Below are 21,443 nucleotides of genomic sequence, written 5' to 3'. Positions count from 1 at the left end.
CACACGCCGATTTTAATAAAATTTATTATATATTAGTTAAATATTAGTTATATATTAGTTAAACATATACTCTTTATAAAATCTCTGAAACTAGGGGGTGTAGAAAAAGAAATTTTCGTATTAACTTGATCGCCTGAAGATGAACAATTTAGATTTCTTTCTTGCACCCCCTAGATTCAGAGATATTGTAAAGAATATATTTCCAACCCTCAACTTTGAGGGGTGTTTTCACCCGTTCAAAGTGGATGTTGACCGATAAGAAAAAATACGTGTTAAATATTTTATTGAGAACTATGTTTCATATAAGTTTCATTAAAATCGGTGTATGCTGGTTGAAAAGATTCCCTTAGACTAACTGCCCGCCGAACTCGCACGCACTTTTAACAGTCATCCCCAATCATTCTTTCATTCTCTTCACAGACATCCCTTCTCACTTGAACCCTGTCCTTTACATCCATAGCTAATCACGTATACGCTTTACTAATTATTTCATTCTCACGGTCCAGTCGCTCAGTTCCAAACATTTTTTCTTCATACCTCTTCAGTCACTCGAGATCAACCTGTCTGCTCATACTTTCCCTAAACATATCGACGCCACTCCAAACAGTCGTTCATTCGAACTTCAACACGCTGTTCACCGGAAATTTCACGCAGAAGTTATCGCATGTTACCAGTCATTATTTCGAAATTAAATATGAAAGTGAAACAATGTAAGTAAACTTCAATATACTTTATTTCTACGTAATGAGTTAAAATGAGACTTTGGACATATCTTTTATACAATGTCTACTATTTTCCTTTTGCAATATTGTCCTATGTTTCAAAAATTGAAATAGCTGATGTGAATACAAGCACGAGTTAACTCATATATGGTCAAAAATGTTTGGGTATGAAAATACGAGTTAACTCGTGACCGGTCAACAATGCGTTAAGAAACTAAACCTTACAATATACTTCAACCGTCCGGCAGACCCTTTTGACTACGGGCAGTCGTCGCTTTCGTCCCAACGTGTTTTCCGTCTCTACAATTTATTTTACTGTTCCTATAAAAATTGGTGTTCGTTCATTCAAATCTTGGAAATTAGAGGTTTAACCATCAACCCCTTAACCGTTTGCATTCAAACTTTTTCTAGGCTAAAGCTGTAACGTTATATTATCATTATCATAATATGAACATTTTGTAAATGAAAAATTAGTGACACATGAAAACACACGCAACTCAAGTTTAACTGTAAATCCAAACAGTTTGACCTTCAGGGCAGTACATTGTTAGTGTGCCTGAGAGGCACACTTCGAGTGCAACATCAAACTTTGACAGTGGCTGTGAGGAGTACTTCGAGTGCGAAATGTTAATAGTTCAGTCTGTGACATGTATGGGTACAACGACTTTACGAAAAGCAACATTAAACCTTATTAATTTCTCTAAAATCAGAGGTACGGTTTAGTTTGTCTGTAAAACAGAATGCATTTGTTACTGTCAATTACATGACAACTAGTTTGTGCTCATAAGCAATTGGAAACAAGACCAATACTTGATTCGAAGTGCACAAGAACAACGTTTGCAGAGAAGATTTGAGAGTTAAGGGATTAAGTGGTCGGATGGGATGTTTCTAACACTTCACGTTTACTTTCCTATGTAAAATGTGTGTTTTCACAAATAACATTAAACCATTTTTTCATAAATTCATTCTCGCAAAAATTTTCTCGTAGTAAAATGTGTATCGTCGTGGAACATTCGAGCTTCTGTACCTGAAACGCCTATATTTCTATTTACAAATTTCGCCTTTTCGATAGATCTCCATATTCTTTTCATTTTCTTAACATATTTTTGATCAATCACGAGTTAACTCCTGTTTGCAGTTGCATTAGCCATTTAAATTTTTGAAACACAGGACAATGTAGAATATTGCAAAAGCAATGTGCTAACAACGAAAGATTACCCCGATCATTGAAACAAAGATTTCTCATTTCTTACGTCTGGAAATATTCATTTACCGTTAACACTAACACTAATTTATAAATGTTCACCCGCTACTTAAGGATTAAAAGTAGAAAATTAGGATACATGTCCGTGGAATTTCATCGATTGAAGTCGACGTAAACATTTACGAAATAATATTTATAGAATTCATATAATATCCGTCAAATTGACGCGTTCCGGAAACTTAGTGTTAATTCTTTGCGGCCGAGGAGTTCTGAAAATGCTAATAACAATTTCCATTGAAAGGTAAATTATGCAATAAATTCTTAAATTCGTAGAAACGAAAGAGAACTATACACTGATTTTCTGTTATTAAAATACTTTAATTATTTGCTTCCAACTTCTAATCCTGGATACAAAAGTCAAATATCACTAATAGGACGACGTTTGTTCTCAAAGGCTTAACAAGAGTCGGATAGCATTGTTACAGTTTTTCATCGGTTTTGAGGTAATTGTCATTTTATCACTGTTATCTACTTTTTACCTAGAAAATGATTACGAAATGTAGTGTATTAACTGAAATTACTATTCCACACATTCTTGTGTAAATAAGAAAGTTTCATTTGCGTAAAAATAGAAAAAGTTCTAGTTGAACAAAAACATTTATTCCATTTTGGAAAAGTTAGTTATGCCGAACAATTCTTCTGGAAATGTTGTGGAGTAGATAGATTCGAAGTTAAAGCTTGAAGTTCTATTACATGGAAACCATAATATGCTTTTCCTTTTATATTTATCCTGCTTTTAAAGAATTAAACACCCTTAAATATCTGTTCCAAAGTATATGATCGTCCAAAAATTCTACAACACGAATAAGAAATAATTTAAATTTGTTAAAATTGAACCCTTACAATAAAAGCACAAACTATTAATATACCAAGGCAATTTAAAACGGACAAGAAATCATTTAAAAGTTGAAAGTTCAATATATAACTCTGATTTGCAGAAGTTAGTAATTTCGTTGGGCCATTTGTTCTTAACGATTTGTGTCTGCTAACCATCACGTTATTATTTCTTTTTTTACCCGAAGCGATTCGGTCTGGATTAAAGAGGCATCGATTAGTGACAATTTATTGATACGTTTGATGTATAAAGAAATTAAAGTACTGGTATGTTTTTGAAATTTTGTGAGTGTGGTGTGACAAGGGATTCTATTGCATCCGAACTCGCCGAGTTTGATGAAAGATAGTCCTCGAAAATATATTTGATACGTATTTTATTGTTGTCCGTCATTCAAGTTGAAACGGTGAAAACAATCCTCGAGTCTGGCGGTCGAAACTATGTTTCGTGGAATATATTGGAATCGAAAAGTATTCAAGTATTTGGTGTCATTTTTATTTTTTACATTATGTGGTTTTATATCTGGAATTTTATTATGTAAAAAGTTATCAAGGAAAATCAGTTCTTTAAATAATACAATAAAAATTTCAATTTTTTAAATAATTCTTCACGATGAATGTTAATTTTCATATAAATTCGTAAGTCGAATATATAAACTAAAACAAGAAATACATATTTTTAAAGTTTTTCCTTTTGAACAATAAGTATTAAGTATTTTGTTTTCTTCCATTTTGTAATGGATAAGGTATTAAGTCACGTATTTTAAGAGTTTTGATTAACTTATACATAAATATTGTTAGCAATTATACTTTGCTATGTATCGTTCGTTTTTTCACCAACAACCAAAAAACATATAAAATAACTTTCAGGTGTTATAAAAGATTGCAGAGCTAGCATATTTTTACGGTTGTAGAACACTTGAGATGAAAAGTTTAAAAAGACTCAAAGCGATTATAATGCAATACCGTTCTTAACAAGCGTTTTATGCCTGTGAGTGGGTCAAGCGCCCGCCGCGTCGTGCCATAAGTCGTCTATACCTCTTTCAGTGGAGGTCAGCGGCTTCGTTGTTCTTATATCTATGGTGTCACTTTCGAATATTGGAAGACCACTTGCAGAAGTATACTATAGCGAAAGAGGTATTCTTCAGTTTTAAAATTAAAGGTTACTTTTATGGCTTTAAAGTCAACGATTTTTGATGTGAAAAGACAGTAACTATATCTAACACTATATCTAACTAATAGCTAACTAAAAATATATTAATATTGAAATGTGTCGCTTACTATATAGATTTTCTCCAGCAATGTTAGAAAATGTAAAAATGGTATAACTGTACTTTAATCTTCTATAAAACAAAAATAAAATGTTTAATTTATTTATATTTCGCATTTGAATATATACTTTCAAACATATACATCTAAAAAATTAACAGTCATTAATAATTATTAACCATTGCATAAAGTATCTTCACATTTTAATTACAAATACAATGATCCAGAGTATTTCATGAATACGGTTTCAAGGATTAATTATTCAATAATTAATTTAATTATCTTTAGTGAACTGATTGATCTCTTTTCATATGTACATTTACAAGGTTCCAAAACGTTCATTTTTAATTGACTGCAACTAACTTTGTTTCATTAATTAAAGCGTCGCGACGTTTGTAATTCCAATTAATTCGATTCGATTAGCCTTATGATCCAACAGCTAAATTAAAATTTCTCTACTACCAAATGCAGTTAATTAAGTCAGTCGCAAATAAAAAATGCAATTTTCTCTGCCAGTGCATTAAAACGAAATATTAACCATACCGTGAAAAATGCAATTGAAGATATTTGCATTGCAACCGAAATACCCGTCTCGCAAACGTTAAGGTGGAGAAAAACGTAACCTGATAGATACAGAATGTTTAGATTTTAATGGTTACACGTTCTCAGTTACGATTATGAAAAATAACTAATACTCTATCTCAAAATGTCCATCGTCTCATAATATATTGCAATAATCGGAAGCTCACTACTGTTCGAACTGCTCTTGCATTGTTTATCGCTTTCGCTTAATCTTTTCGTACTGTGGCACGACTCGCGAAAGTGAAGCGTTCGTCACACGGCGTGCCTCACACCAGCGCACAGTGTGCCCGCCTGTGGACAAAACCCCAAAAATCGACTATTTACATAACGAAAATTGAAGGTTTCCAATAATGTGTCCCTTCATATCAAACAACTTTTGTAAATCATGTTTTTTCTAACTTCAATACTTTGTAAAATATACCATCGTATACGCTTAAACAGCACCCCCTGTATATTTCATCTTCTTTAAATATAGATTAAATATAGAAGGCGAAAAATCTTCGGATATAGAGATTTCGCCGAGTTGTCGAATGAAAGAGGTTTAACACGTTCCCGACCATAGTTAAATTCGAAATACTCTCGTTGTGGGGTTTTCTTGCAATTGTACACATTTAAGACATAGTAAATTAATCAAACAAAACATTCTTCATAAATGTCGTATCTGTATGATAATTTGATATTGCCAAAGCGGCAATAGGCTAACCATACGCCAAATATATGTTAATGTCGTCATAGCAACACATATCATATCACACATACAAAGTGTTTCTAAATTATTGCGCACAAATGATAAAGCGTATACAACTCACTAAACTGAATAGAAGACTCCAGTAAACATGGCTCCAAAACCCAATAGATTCCGAGATAAAAGTAGGTTTTGTTTAAAAAATGTATGGGGACCGAATCAACAACACCAAATTATCTCGAAAAATATCAGCGATAAGAACAAATGTGTCAAACAGGAATTACAGGGTATGAAATACTACATGTCACGGTGGGAGGTATTTGCCGGTGACGTGACTTTGAAATGTCCTAGTAAGGTTACGATACAATTCTTAAATGGAATCCTATGGTTCCTGTTCCATATTTTTGAAGCAGACATTCAGACGTTTCCAAGCCATAGACATGGAATTTTTCGCTTAAGCTGTTATCAAGATATCGAAAGTTATCGATTCGTCAGTAGTGATGATAGCCGACGGACAGTATGACTGACATACAGTGAATGACATCGTTTATCGATCAGGCCATGGATTTACAGTTGAGAACACATCGGACTCGCTACCTTCCTTTACTCTCTCATGCCTTCTTATAGGAGTCCATAGGCGTTTCACTCGCTTCACCATATTTCAAGATTAACTCACTACGGAGAATCTGTTGCAACTGAGTGTCACGGTTGCTCAACCAAGGATCCCCTTGCCCTTCTGTCCACAAGTGATGAGTTAGACTGCCCATCAGATACCATCACTACCTACAAACCGGCAACTGTGGATACTGTTATCTTGATAACCGCTTACGCAAAAAATTTCATGCCTATGGCTTAGAAACGTCTGAATGTCGGGTTCAAAAATATGGAATAGAATTACCAGGACGTTTTAAGGTCACATCAACAAATACCTCCCACCGTGACATATAGCATTTCATACCCTGCAATTCCTGTTTGACACATTTGTTCTTATCATTGATATTTTTCGAGATAATTCGATGTTCATGATTCGGTCTCCGTATGTTTATTTTCTAAACAAAACCTATTTTTATCTCGGAAATTATTGAGTTTTGGAGCAATGATTATTGGGTTTTTTCTACTCAGATTAGTAAGTTGCATATACCCTATCATTTGTGCACAATAGTTTAGAAACACCTTGTACAAAGAACACAACTTCAATAGATGAAAATGAAAACGAAAATATCTAAAGCAATGCGAAACTTTAATGCTTTATAACTTCTGAACCAACGCTCACTATCAAAAAGTTTATAGATCGCGGTATACAGAACAACGACCTTAACAATATATATCAAGATGAAGGTCACACGATGGTCACTCTGTTTGTTAATTAGTACGGAAGCTCCCCATTCTCAGACATATTTTTGCGATATCGAAAAAACTAAGGTCGAACAGCGATAACATGTATGGGGAAAAATAGTTCAGAATCAAGCTCCCCGCAATATATTTCAAGGTCATCCGAATCAGTGAGAAACCAATGTTATGCATAATTATCCAGGTTTCTTCTGCTTCGAGTCGTGTAGGTTTTTATAGAGTTGCTAAAGGAAATGAAGAAACTTTACGAATTCTAAAGGTTCAACTGTACAATCGTTGTTCCTTCAGTTTGCCGATAGCCAGGATTCAATTGCTCCTTTGTTTTTCGCTACTGGCGACGCACGGGTTAAAGATTCCGAACAATCCGACCCATCGAACGTAGTCGGAGGTACACACATTTCGTTCGATATCTTTCTCTTATTGCCCACATCTATTCACCATCCTTTGATCTCTTTATTGTCGCGAAACTTTGACGGCGTTTAGAATATTTTGCTCCCGGAATTCCAGCACCGGGAATGAAAACGTGGCCGACAATCCCGAAAGTTTGGAATGCATGTAGCGCGTCGGTTGAACCTGTGCCTTTTACGCTCGCAACCTCCATTTCTCCCTACTCCTCCTCACCTTCGTTCCACCATCCTGTCCTGTGCAACGAAGTTTCCCAGGGATTTCCGAACGTTCCATGCGAAAACGACCATCAACTTTCCTATGTATTCGACGCGCACGTGCTCGCGCGACTCCACTTTCCGCTCGAACATGACGGCCTTTCCTCGTCCGAGATATTCCAGCCGGAACAATAATATTCTGAAACTGCAATTCGATACGGCGCGGTTTAATAAAATCCTGCTATCGTTCAGGATCCGGCTGTCTTTAACCCCTCAGCAACAGTCGCAATACAGCGTACAGTGCGTCGGGAAGCCTGTTTTCAGGGCGGAATCCTATAATTGGAGAAATGTAAGTGATACAAAAATATGTTTTAGATGGAAGATGTAAGGTATAGGGGAAAGCATATTGTGGTTGTATTCGTTTGAGGACGTAGTGATCTTGGAAAGGTATTTAACTCTGAATCTATTGGACGGGTCAAAATGATGCATTCCTAATGTCTTTTTGCAATTATTAGAAAAATAATAGATATTTCTCTTAGAAATTGTTAAAGAAATTGATTCACCAATACATAAACTGAATTGTAAATCAATTGAAATCTCGGTAGATGCACTCTTGGAGTTTCTATAGATAAATTAAAAAAAATCAATTTAACTGATCGGTAGTTAAAGGTAGTTAGGGTCACTATTGAAATTTGAAGGAAAACATGTATTTTTGATTTCATATTCTTGTAGATGGCGACGACCCGTCTTTGAAACACTACGCTTATGTTACTTTTCCGTAAATCGTTATTGGGATAAACCAATGGAAAATATATGTAGAGTCCTTGAAACTCGTATTTATAAAAATTATATCACATATGTGACCATCAACCTTCTAAATGTAGCTTCGAATAAAACGTAGAAAGAAATTGTGGAAAATTGAGGAAAACCTCATTTTTCAGCAGAAGTGCTAGTTTTTCAGATGGTAAATCGTAATGGTACAGCAACGGAGTGTTAAACATTTTTACTGTTGCAATTTAACGTTACATAAACAAACTTTTACAATTGAACTCATAGTTTTGTCCAACAGCATTGTTTTAACTAATCTTAACAATTCATTAATTACGTAAGTAACGGGAAAAATAATGTCAAAACATCATTGCTCATGTATTCCAATGTACCCGTACCGAAAAGAAATGACGGATCTCAAGTTCCAAGTTACAGAAATACCAAAAATTCAAGTGAGCTTATTTATTTATGCCTATCAGGTTAATAACATCTTGCTCTACGACATCGTGATGAAGATTTCAAATAGAATTTAGAAAATGTAAATGTCACTTAATTCTTTCAAGACCGAATTGAATATTATTTCTCTATTATTAATTATAATTTTTCTAAGTAAACGTAGCCGTAGAATAAGTAGATTTTACATTTTTTTAATGTATTATAAATAAAAAATAAAATATGAAAAAACGTAATGGGGAAAGAAATTATAAGATAAGAGATTAATATCGATAAATGTTGAAATATATAATGGTGTCCTTAAAATGTGAGAATGCAACGCAACCACAATCGCTAAGAAATTAAAAGAGGCAAATGTAAAGGTGCAAAAACTGGGGCAAATGATCAATGCGAAACTATTTCCAGGTATACGCACATAATTTATGAATATAACTACAAATTTCTATGTAAAGTGTTGCTGAGTATTGTAATTTCACCTGAAAAAGACTAGGTACTAGATTCTCTTTTTGACAGTTATTGATTTCAGATTATTTGAAAGTGCATTCGACTATGACATGTTAGCATTTGGATAATTGTATCAGTTCTTACACATATTACTCAAAATAACGATCTCGTGCTTAGATGCACTCAAATAGATTTTCCATTTTAATGCTTCCATTGACTGCATCCCCGGAATATCGGCAAGATCATTGTTGATACGAACAGCAGCTTCATTGATGTTCGTTATGATTCAGTCATGTGCATCAAGCCTTTCATTTAATGCAGACTAATGTGATTTACAGTGATTATACACATTATGATTCTGATGAATATCTTGATGATAGAATTATATTTATCCATTATTTTGTATGATATTTCTTGTCCACAATTATTTATTCGTGAAACAACCTGCACTAAGAAAGTCAAACATCCAACCACAGTTTCTTTACTTGAAAAATAACGGAAATATTGGCCGCGCAGTTTAATCTGAAACAGTAGACGTAGAAATTGAAATGCTCGTATAAATTCATTATCTGTAAATATTATTCATATTTACAATAGCTTCCGGTAGGTACTATTAAAGAGTAAACAAGAAACTGTCATCTGAAGATAAAGAAATAATCGTCTTTCCTACGACAGAATTGAATAATTTAAATATGCTTGCTCATGTATGAGCAAATAATTGATACAATTACTTTCACTTAGAACTTCGCGACTCTCTCTTCAAAATGTTATTTTTTATCTCACAATTGGCCAAAAAACGGTGATACATTTATATACCAAGTGCAATTTCACGCCGTTTTGCAGAGAAACAAATTTCTGTCGAACATTAAACTGGAAAAATCAAATTTCAACCGTGAAACGCTGCGTCCGGGAAAGGATCATTGTGGAACGCAGCGCGACACCATTTAACGCGTCGCAAACAGCTAGCCGGCTTTGTTCGCCGCTGGTATAGCCGGACCTATATTTAAAATTACATTTGTATTAACGTCGGATACCGTTAGCGTATCGTGACCACGGGTTTTTAGTTATGCGGGTGATCGTTAAACGCGGGTTGAAATTCCTCGCCGGCAGGGAGCTGCGAATTTCCGCGTTTCACCGGGATTAAAAACAAACGGGCGAAGCGCGGCGCGTAAAGCGACACGGAAATTAAAACAAAAATAAAAAGAATAGAGAAACGAAAATAACAAAGGAAGAAAGGGAGTTCGGGTAAATAGGATTCGACGAAATTCGTCGGGTCCGCGGCGAGTGTCACGCAGCCGCGTCACGTCGCGCACGCGGAACGCCATCAAGAAATGCAAATGCTCGCCGCGAAGATCCATTAAGCCCCCGCGAAATCTCGTTTTTCCTTTCCGTCCGAGGGGCATCAGCCGAGCGGTCCTTGCATTTTAATATTTACATTCGTCCGGCCAGGAAACGAAGGAGGACGGAAAGAGTATCGGACCCTCTTTGTCGGCCATCCCCATTTTCCTCTTTCGTTGGCGGGACTCGCGGTAACGGCGCATGCTTTATTACATTTTTCTTCTGCCGGTAGGATTCACGGGGCGTTTTTCGTCGAGCACACTCTCGTCCATTTATCCGCGGGGCTCTTTGTGCCCGTACAATGACGATCGATATAATCACATTTACCGCAAGTAGGAACTTATACAGTTCCCCGGGAGAGAGAGAGATTCTTCTTTGTTTCATCATACGTCGAGGATGAGGGAGCCAGTTACGCGCGTGTCGACCGGAATAAAAATTGTTGGAGGCAAGCTTTCCCTTCGCGGAGCTTGTACTTCAAAGCTTTTCGCCGCTTTTGTCGCGTTTTTTATCCAGTCCTTTACTAGGAGACGTTTTTCATTAGTTGGCCTCCGTGGGTCGCGCATCTCCGCAGCCCTCGTTCCGCGGAGAATCTTTCCGAACGGAAGCTTAACCACGCACTTCGTCATTGATCGCTTCGATCGGGCAACTCAATGGCGCGAGCCTCCTTTACCGTGATTGATCTACCAGCGTTCCTGTTATTGTGAGATTTTTACGCTTTTATAGATTGTTGGATCACGTTTATGATTTATTTATAGCTACAGCGAAACTCCATTATCGAGTTGGAAGCCTTAAAGTACTCAAGGGCCTTATATTTTTAATTTGATACTCCGAAGACTTTAAACGGCGACTTTGACGCAAGTAATATTGAATATAATAATAATAAATATAAAAATGTTCTTACGCTGTATTTTCATCTATTTACAATTATTCACACCGAAACAACTTCCGATATACATTTACAGATTGATTTAGTAATTACGCTGTAATCCCAACACACTGTTTTTCAAATGTGTTGTAACAACATTTATTCAGATAAACATTAAACACTATTGAAACATTATGATTCAATCTTAATGTTCGTCGTAATAAAGAATATTATTTCGTCCGTTTTAAGTTGGACTGAAGTATTATTCTTTTTTGTTTGTAAATGTTTAACGTTCAAAGTGAGTGTAGAATTCCTTTTTCATTTAATATATTATGGTATCAAGTAGCTTTGACAAGTATAGCTGCGAAAGAAATCATAAAGTAAAGCGTTAAATATTAAAATAGTCGAAAGGGTCTACGAAATGGTTAGCGAAACAGTTTCTCGTGGTGCCCGCCTTGGGTAGTTGCTGTGATTTTCAGCTTTCAAGTGTAAAACCGCTCAAGGAGTACCTCAGGCGTTCAGCCTCTACCTACGGTTGAAATAGAACGAAACGATGATTAAAGGTAGTACGTGTTGGATAAATACCGTCGTCTTTTAATCAGTTCATCCGGCTAAGGTTACTTGAAAACTACCTTAACTCTTCTCGCTGAAAGAAATTTTCCTCTTTCGCATTTTCTTCGTTGACATGGCTTCCGAGTCATCCAGCGGAAATAATCTGGTCCCTTCCGGGACACTTGTACGTATTCATTGTGGTTAAGGTTTAGTAGCATTTCACAGAATACCGAGGCGATTAGCTGATATCTTTAATTTTAAATACGTAAGGTGAAACCATTTCTGTAGATGGATAAGTGGAAAAAATTGTACATTCAAACAACGCAACTAGTATAGATATCCAGGAACATAATTACAAATCATATTTTTGTTGAAATAGTTTTATTTCTAAATATTCAATGTTCAGTTATAATATGTACATGACATGTGCATGGTAATGGTTATTATGTAATAATGGATTATTGAAAATATATAACTTAAAGTATTTTTCTTTCTATAATAGATTCTGTTAGTTGTTTGATTCTGAAAATTTCAAACGAAGTGATTCATTATGAAAATTGCAATACTAGGGAAATGATTTCTTCTTGTAATTAAATTTTGAACTGGGATATCAAATTTAACTTATTTGTTTTTTTGCATATTTTTGCTTTTTGTGCTTTTACATTACGAAAATGTAATTATTGGATTGATGCAATAATTTTGACGTTTTTTGGAACAAGTAAAAGTATTAATGGATTCATTTTTCTATTCGAAATCACAACATTTTTACAATGATGGAATAAATAAACTTACAGAAAGGTGGGAGAGGGTAATAGTAACCAATGGAAATAATATAATACATTAAATCAATAAAAATATTTGAAAAACTTTTCTTTTTATTTCTTATAAAAGAAAACATCAAAACTCTTTCATCGACCCAATACTTTTAATGCCATAAAACGAAACATGAAACTTCGAAAGTTACAATCAGTTCTTCTTTTGTACTCGTATGTAACGTGTCATAACAGCATGTGACAAATTGTAATTAGTTCAGCTCATTAAGGTAATTTAAAAATTTCCTTGTTGTGTCCAGCCGCAAGGGCGTTTTCTCTTGGACATTTCGTACCTAAATAGATTGCGAGACCCCATTTGCAGGACGTGACCGTACATTTCGTGGACAATCACTTGACTGGGTTTACAGCCTCTGTCCACCCCGCATCTCTAGAGGTAAACTCTGCGTTGGAGAAACTGTGTTACAGAAAAGTTCATGGATGGACTAAACACTACGAATTATCATTCCTAGTGAGTCCATTAATTAGTGTAATTTTATTGCGTAATCAAGACTATAGGCACATTATCCAGTACGAATATTTATAACTGAGCAAAGTAAGGTGCAATTCAATGTATCATCCTACAGTCACGCTATGAAAGACGAATAAAAGTGAAAGATTGTTTTTATTGGCCATGAAAATTTGTATATTGAAAGAAAATAAATTTTTAAAAATAACAAAACATTATTTTGTTTCTATGCATTCACTGAGCATTTGCAAACACTTATTTTAACGAGAAAATAATTTTCATATTGCGGTTGCAAAAGAATTTCACCTCGATTTCCCAATATCATTTTAAGTGCTATTTTTACGATGTAGTTTGCAACAATGAAAACGGTCCCATGCCATGATGTTCCGTGACAAAGGAAACATTGTATGTATAGTATAGAAGTAGCATGAAAATATAGTACAAAAAAGGAAAAATTGCCTGACACCAGTTTTTTAAAATTTAATTTTTAAATTACAACAGCACGTCGGGACTATTAACAACTGCAATTTACATAGGTAATCAAAGTTTTACATTAGATTAAATATTTTTGTATGTTTGAGAAATTTAGGAACGTTTTTACAAGAAGTTTCAGTCAGTGGCATCCTTGATAGTTCCTTGAATTTTGAATAATCTTCTATCATGTTGGTATGTCAAAGAAGGTATTAACGATGAGATTGATTGAGTTATCCGTGTTTAATCTGCCATATAATAGTTTTTCTTCATTATTTATCAGATGTTTGCGAGTAAGATTTGTATGACCGATTCTTAATTTATTTAACACTACTGTGGTTTTTTATCCAAGAATGTGGGACTGCTTTCATAGGCGTTGTTCCTTATACGATGGATTTGTGTTGAACAAGAGTTTTTCCACGTTGTGTTCATTTAGGACTTTAATAAAAAATTTCGCGATTTCTTTGTGATAGAAAAGTACTTTTAATTCATGATTCTTTAGCCTGTATTTCTGCATTAATTATAAGTAGCTACTATAAGTAATAAGTAGTAAATTCTTAGATATACTAAGGGGTTCTCTATAAACAAACTAAGCAACTTCTAAGTATTTCATCCAGACCTATTTTGTTAATCCCTTGCCGCACGATTTATTTCTCAGTTGCGCTCGTTAGAACTATTTCGTTGTTAATAATTTATTATAAAATAAAAGACTTCTTTTCTTGTTCTACATTTACGTTTGCTATAAAGACCAATCGGTGTTAAGAGAAAAATAATATTTAAATTGAACACAAAAGTATTACGTGACAGTTATATATAAGACAAGCGGTTACCCGCAGAAAAATAATATTTGTTGATAACGCGTTAAAAATAATGGCATTTGAGTAGCTATACCTGTAAGTTAAATCATTGATATAAGCAGAATGATTGTACACAAGCTGAATATCTTCGCATGTAGTGCTAAAGAGTCGCAGTCAAAACCATCGCAGCTATGTAAATATATAGTAATAATAATATATAGTAATAATCACTTTAGTCTCTTATAATATCGTGACAGATTCTTGATGCAAATTTTAGGCCAGATTCAAGAAATCTAAATGTTATTCACCTTTTCCTGAATGTAAACTAAATATTACCTGTTTATTATCAAGCGTTAATCTCCGCAGCAAACATAGATATAGAAAAAGTATCAAATTATTTCCTTTGTCTTATAAATTCTTACTAATGAAGTAATTTCTTCAAGCAAAGTTCTAGGAGAAATCATAGAACAAGGGGTTAAATTCGAAATTCCTTGGTTACAGAAAGAATCGACTTCTTTACCTCGATAGTACTAGCAGTGAGTATTTGTGGAAAATTTCTTTTACGCTCGTCGCCGGGAGGCAAGAATATACAGGGTGGACCACGAAACATGATCAACTTATATTATTCTGCTACTAGCGGTTCGATCCGAAATTTTGTTAGCTAAAATAACATGGTTCAAGAAGAGCTTCCAGATGATTGTACCAAACTTGTTGTCAACCCTTTTTTCCAGAGTTACCAAGGTCACCTTCAGTGCACGCAGATTAGGAGATACTACTAACAGTTCACGTTCGATATCAATAAATGTGATCCAGGGTACAGAACGAAATGTTTACAAACAGTACGCGAGGGATTAGGTCAAGATTAATTAATTCCAATCTATCAACAGTTTTAGAAAGTGTACAACAGTCTGGTTTGCTAATCTTTTTTAGTAATGTTTAAGAATCTTGCAAAATTCTTCCAACTAAGAGTTTTCTTCAGTTTTTTTAAATTCAGAAAAGAATATTGTTATGATGTGTGAAAAGGTTGTAGGTTAACCTGTAAAAAACTGCAGGACCTTGATAACTCTGGAAGAAAGGGTTGACAAAAATTTTGGTGGAATCACCTTAAAGTGCTCCTTGAAGCATGTTATTTTAGCTGAAAGAATGTCTAACTGCACTGTTAGCAGCAGAATAATCTAAACTGATCGCGCTTCGTGGTGCACCCTGTATGCACGTAACCCGCCTAACCTACAAATTTTCATCCGATGGAAATTCTACCCTACTCCAACGACCGTTTTCTGTCTTATCTCTCTCGGCGATTGACTACGCCGTGATTGTTCGGGCTCCTGATATCTATCCAGTGTACGTGTTTCCCAGGTGAAAACTTCGATAAAAGCGATTTCACGCGAGCTTCCGGCCGCGTCGCTCGATCACGCCGGCTCTGGATCAAAACAAGAGGCTCGTGTGTATGAAAGCGGAAAACCGCAACACCGAAGCTTGCGTCGTTACCTTTTTCCGTTCGATTCCCCGTCTCTCACTGCCGAAACAACGGATCAGAAAGACGCTCCTCGCTCGCGGTCGCCCTAAAAATTCAACGCGAGCCGTCGAGGGCCATCAGACGATTCTGTGACGCATGATTCCCACGGCACGTTACTCGTGCCGATTCGAAGCGAAAATCACGTCCGAAAGACCAGGCAAATCTGTTTGAGAAACTCGATACGTTCGAGCAACTTTCAATAGCCATCTATCTAGCGTGTTTCTCTGCTCTTCTTTTTCGTTTTTCTTCCTTCCCAGTTTTTTTCTGATGGAAAATATTATAGGGATCGAGTACCCTATGGCGACGTTCCTCAATAATTGTAACGATATCGATGACTCTTGTGCTGGAAATTCTGTGCGCGGACTTTCCGTCGCTGAGAAATGCTTAGTGGAAGCATGAAGTGGAGAACAGTCGTTGGTCTTTGATATCTATAGAGGAAAATGGAATTTTTTGTTAAATATCGTTAATAAAAAGATGGTAGCGGAAAATGGGGCAGAACCGGGGCTGAAAACATTGAATGGTGTTAGATTTCTACGTTGGACGTTTAAAGAATAAGAAAATGACGATACGTTTTGGAAAAAATCGTTGTGTTTACAAAAAACTACGATTTATCCATAGGGATACTCTTTAAAAGACGTATTAAATGTAATATAATGATAAAATGCTTGTTTTCAACAGCTAAGAAATAATTAAAAAGTTGTTTTCAACAATTTCAACAAATGTGAAATTATTTTAATTAACTTTAACCTATAAAAATTTACATTAAAGGTTTAAGAATTTTTACCGTATTTATAAACAACTTTAATTTATTGTAACTAATATACAATATTAATTTTAATTATTAACTATATATATTTTATTATTAACAATATACCCTTTTTTGTTGCCATAAGTTAAGAAATATTACGTTCGCCTGCCGTTGTAAATACTATGAGGCGAAACAAGGAATCCGGTTCTGCTGGGGTGATTTACTATGCATTAAATATTTCTTCTTGAGTATATGACAGAAAGATGAATAAAACGGCAAAATATTCTATAAAGACTATAAAATAATAAATAGTATTATTCCAAATGGATTTTTTAATACCAAGATGTAAAAAAATCAGTTACAAAGCAACTACTTAATCTCCGAAGTCCCGAAACTTATCAACTTGAAACTATTAACTTCGTCTGCATAAAACACTATAATAATCTCCGTTCTGAAACTCATTTAATAATATCATGAGGACCAACCGAATGTGCTGGAACGTTCTGACTGCATTTTGCAGGAATTATATGCGGTTTGTATATCTCGTTTTCAATTACAGAAAAAAGAATAAAATTCCTAATTATTACATTCAGTCGGAAGTTTTGCTCCTTATTTAATACTAGAGTAACCCTTTCGCAGTTCGTTAATACCTTCGTGAGCAACGTTAAATATTTTTGATACTCGATATTTTGAATCCTGCGTCAACAAAGTTAAACTAATTTCACATGTATGTTTATTTACAATCGTAACGTATGGCGGAAGAAACTGACGAGATTTTCGTTTGAATTTTATTTGTGCTTTATGAAAACGATTTGTTGCATTTAATAAAATATTACGTATGAAGATTGCTATTGACACAAACGCTGGTCGCGAACGTATTGAAAAGAAAAAATACCCGAAACAACATATAAAATAAGTGCTTTAGCCTGCTTTATATTACCAGTACAACGCGCGAATTAAACTTTTAAAGGGTTAATGAAGTATCTATCAATGGATGAACGGCTCGACTGTGTAGGCATGTGTGTTTGAATAAACATTCAAGGTATTGGAATATTCTAGACTAAATAAATTTTCTATAATATTGATTTTTATATGTTAATGATGTTCATGTTAAACGAATCTAGAATATTCCAAATATACATGAAGTTAATGCCTGCTGATGAAAGAATATTCCAGAATGTATCCGAATGTATATAGTGTGCGCATGATTTAAGATTTATTGTTTTATTGCAAGTCGTACAGTAAAAATATTACTTATACAAATAAAATATTCTTTTCTACAATTTTTTCAGCGAGCAACCAAACGATAATAAAAAATTAATTGCTGTGAGCAGCAATTTTCTTTTTGTCGCTTTGCTGAAACTTTCTGTAAACTAATGGTCTTTTTAATTCGTATATTACGCAGTATGTAATGATACGTACGACTAAATTATTAAAGGTCAAAAAAATGTTCCGCAAACTTTCTCTTTTTAAAAACGCGAATATGTACGTCTGACCGTCATTTTCTCGTCACGTAATTATACAAGTCCGTTTTTCGGGCGAGTAACTCTGTTTGCGAGTTTCAGTGCCCACGGCATCTGGGTATCTGCAAACAAAAAGAAATCGCCGTTCGAAAAGCGCATGGTGCGGCGCATTTTGACGAAAGCCGTGTATACACGCTCACGTCACACAAGGTATGCATAAAAAAGAGTGAATGTTAATCATAATATAAGTATTGAATAGAAATAAAAAAAAAAAAATGCTGGATTTCTTATGCATAATTAGAGAGAAGAAGGAGAGTAGGAGAATTAGATAATGAATGCTGAAAAATCTTAGCACATTCTTGACGGTCACGAATTAACTCGTGTTTCCACTTGTATTAGCGATTTCAATTTTTGAAACGTTGGACAATATAGAATACTGCAGAAGCAAAATATTCAAAGCTATATAAAAGATATGTCCAAAGTTTCCTTCCAATTCATTGTGTATAAATAAAGTATATTAAAGTTTATTTAGATTGTCTCATTTTCATATTTAATTACGGAATAATAACCAGTAACATGGGATAGCTTCTGGGTAAAATTTCGGATCGACAATGTGTTAAGACAAACTAGTGGCATACTTGATATTACAATAGTATTTACTAGATGCTCTTAGTTAATATTAAAGAATTAACCCTTTATCAGAATCGTGTAACTACCGTGTTACGTAAATAGAAAGAATCGATAACGTCGATTAATTTTTATTTGAAATATAAGTATTTATTACGTACATTCTTGTTACTAGGTTCTAGAAGTTGTACATTCTCTATTGAAAAAATATAAATGTAAAGCTCCTTTTAGTGCAATGTGTCCCGTATGTAAGTGCATGCGTAGTTCCGTTAAAACTATTGAAAGCAATAGCTACGTGTTCCTTGTTTCTTTTATAATAGTTATTATGTTTCTTTTTGTAAAATTTGTGACGGCTACATGTATGGTACAGTACACATGGAAATCAAAAGCTATAGTTTTATTTAGTCAAAGAATGTTCTTTGCAAAACATTTGTAGTCTTTTTTGCTACCATAAATATAATATATTCTTCATGTAACATTAATATTATTAGTAATGATAGTAAAATTGTATAAACATTTCTAATAGCGTATAATTATAACACATTTTCTGCATGGTGTAACATTAGTGTTATATTCAGGCCTTTCCAATTTAAATACAAGATTGTAACACTATGGATTTTTTACTTATTTCTATGGTAACATACGAACGAGTATACATCGATAGAAATTTTTATAAGCATAATTAAAAAATCATGATACTAACGGTATGAATACAAAGTTTAAGTATTTACCAGCAAATTCAGTAAATACTATGTTTCTAGCAAAATACTCCTGCTCGTTATGCATGTAGAATCCAGTATTTACAAAATCCCTAGTAAAAGCTAATATTTCCTTTCATGCATACGATCCATCGAATCTATTGTTTCACTAGCTTAACCAACATTGAACGCGTTTTACCGTTTAGAACGATTAAATCACGATTCAGGGTGATGCGAGTTCCTCAGGGTGGTTCTATGATGATTTATGAGCGGGACCGCGAGCGATGATGTGCCGCGCGCTCCGTGTGCGGCGTGCAAGCGAGGGAATAATTATTATTAAATTACTTGACCCTACGCAACAGCCGGAATCTCGTTTCGCGGCGTTACTGACACGCATGAATGATTACGTTACACGGAGCCTAATTTAGACTCGTGATATCGCATTATACGGGGAGCTATATATGCGTCTTTGCATTCCATTATGTTAAGGCTTCCTGCTCGCAACATTTTATTGGCAACTCGTTTCAACGTGCTTTGATAATTCTCGGTTATAGTCAGTTACGGAATCCTATGCTGTTTTCTCAGTTTAGGGGGAAGTAGGGTAAGATTGGACGTTTTTTTTAAATCGTAGTAACAAAGTATTTGGAGCAATAAACGTATGAAACTATTTTGAAAGTCTTAAATAGACCTTTGGCTTAAGGAAATAAAATATTTTTTTAAGAAAGATATTTAATTACGAAGAAAAATACGATTTTTTGAACGTATTGAAATATCAGTGTTCATAAATGTGTAGCAGCCAAATGCAAGTATCGACTGACATTATATCTCCTTGCTTTCAAACGTTTTATTCCCGACGGTGTTTTCCACAGTTCATTTAAAAACTGTTGTTCTTTCTTTTTATGTTTATGTCTCATTCAGACCGGATGGAGCTAAGGTGTGCAAAATCTTTTCGACTTTAGATTTGAGGACCGTAAAGCAAAATATTGTACAATTCTTGAGATTACATGGACCCAGATCTAACACTCTTCAAATTTCATCAAGATCTGTAAAGTTTTTACAAGCTTAAATGTAAGGATTGTACAGCAGAATATTACTATTAATAGAAGCTCTACTTAAATAAACAAAATTCCTGTAATTAAACAAATGCAAATCTAATTTACACTTAATTCAGTTACTATTTGCAGAGCTCTTTGCTTGTTAGACTTAAGAATTGTACAATGTAATATACGACACTGTTAATACAAATCCTATTTGAACAAGCAAGATTCTTGAAATTAAGAAGGACAGACCTAATCCAGACCTAACTTATTCAAGATCTACAAAGTCATTTCGATCTTAGATTTAAGAATCGGGCAGCAGAATATTGCTATTAGCCCTTTGAGAACGAATTTTGTCATTTTGGCAATATCATGTTTGTATGTGCGTCGCAGCGTCGACAATTATTTTAGCGACGATTAAACGACGCGGAGGAACTTCATTGGGTGATGTCCTGTCATATGTGTATTAAATGGACTGTATCTTAGGTGACTATCACATTAAGTGGTGAAAAGCTGACTGGCCCACTGGATTGTGGGAAGTTGACTGTACCACTGCTTAGTGAGAAGTGATGAACTGTCTCCTGGTCCCCGACCGCGACAGCTCGTATCGTGTCGAGTACGCTGAGTCTTCTTTTCTATTTCTCCCATCAACGCATCTTTGTCATTTCTTGAAACTAGTTAACGCCTTTTATTTATTTCCTGGGATGCAGAAATTTCCTTCAGGTCGACTCTGGTCTGGAAGTGTCGTCATGCGCATGTTTTAGCCTACCCTTCGGAAAAACCGAGTTTATGACCTGTTCGGTTATTAAGACGAACGAAATGAAAATCTAAAACCATTGTATAAAATTCCAAAAAACTAAGATAAACTATACTACCGGCGACGAACAGATGCCGGTTGTAGAAAATGTCCGGAATACAGAATGGTAACTGAATAACGTAATTACATAGAAGAAAAGATTGGTAAAGAAAAACACTTATTTTATTTCTCAATATAGTCACCCTTTATTTCAGTACATTTTTTATACCTTTGGATGATTGCATCTATACCGCTGTAAAAGTACTCTGAAGTTTTGTTTCTAAAAT

The 21,443-nt window shown here is 34.7% G+C and overlaps 1 protein-coding gene across 2 annotated transcripts in view; it reads left to right on the top strand.

Annotated features, from left to right (window-relative positions):
* Positions 1-21,443, top strand: part of LOC116428740 (protein O-mannosyl-transferase TMTC1) — a 467,272-nt gene that overhangs the window by 8,492 nt on the left and 437,337 nt on the right. The window lies entirely within an intron of this gene.

This window comes from Nomia melanderi, chromosome 10, assembly GCF_051020985.1.
Source record: "Nomia melanderi isolate GNS246 chromosome 10, iyNomMela1, whole genome shotgun sequence".
In the NCBI taxonomy this organism is placed as follows: Eukaryota; Metazoa; Arthropoda; class Insecta; order Hymenoptera; family Halictidae; genus Nomia; species Nomia melanderi.
This window is presented reverse-complemented; position numbering and strand designations above follow the sequence as displayed.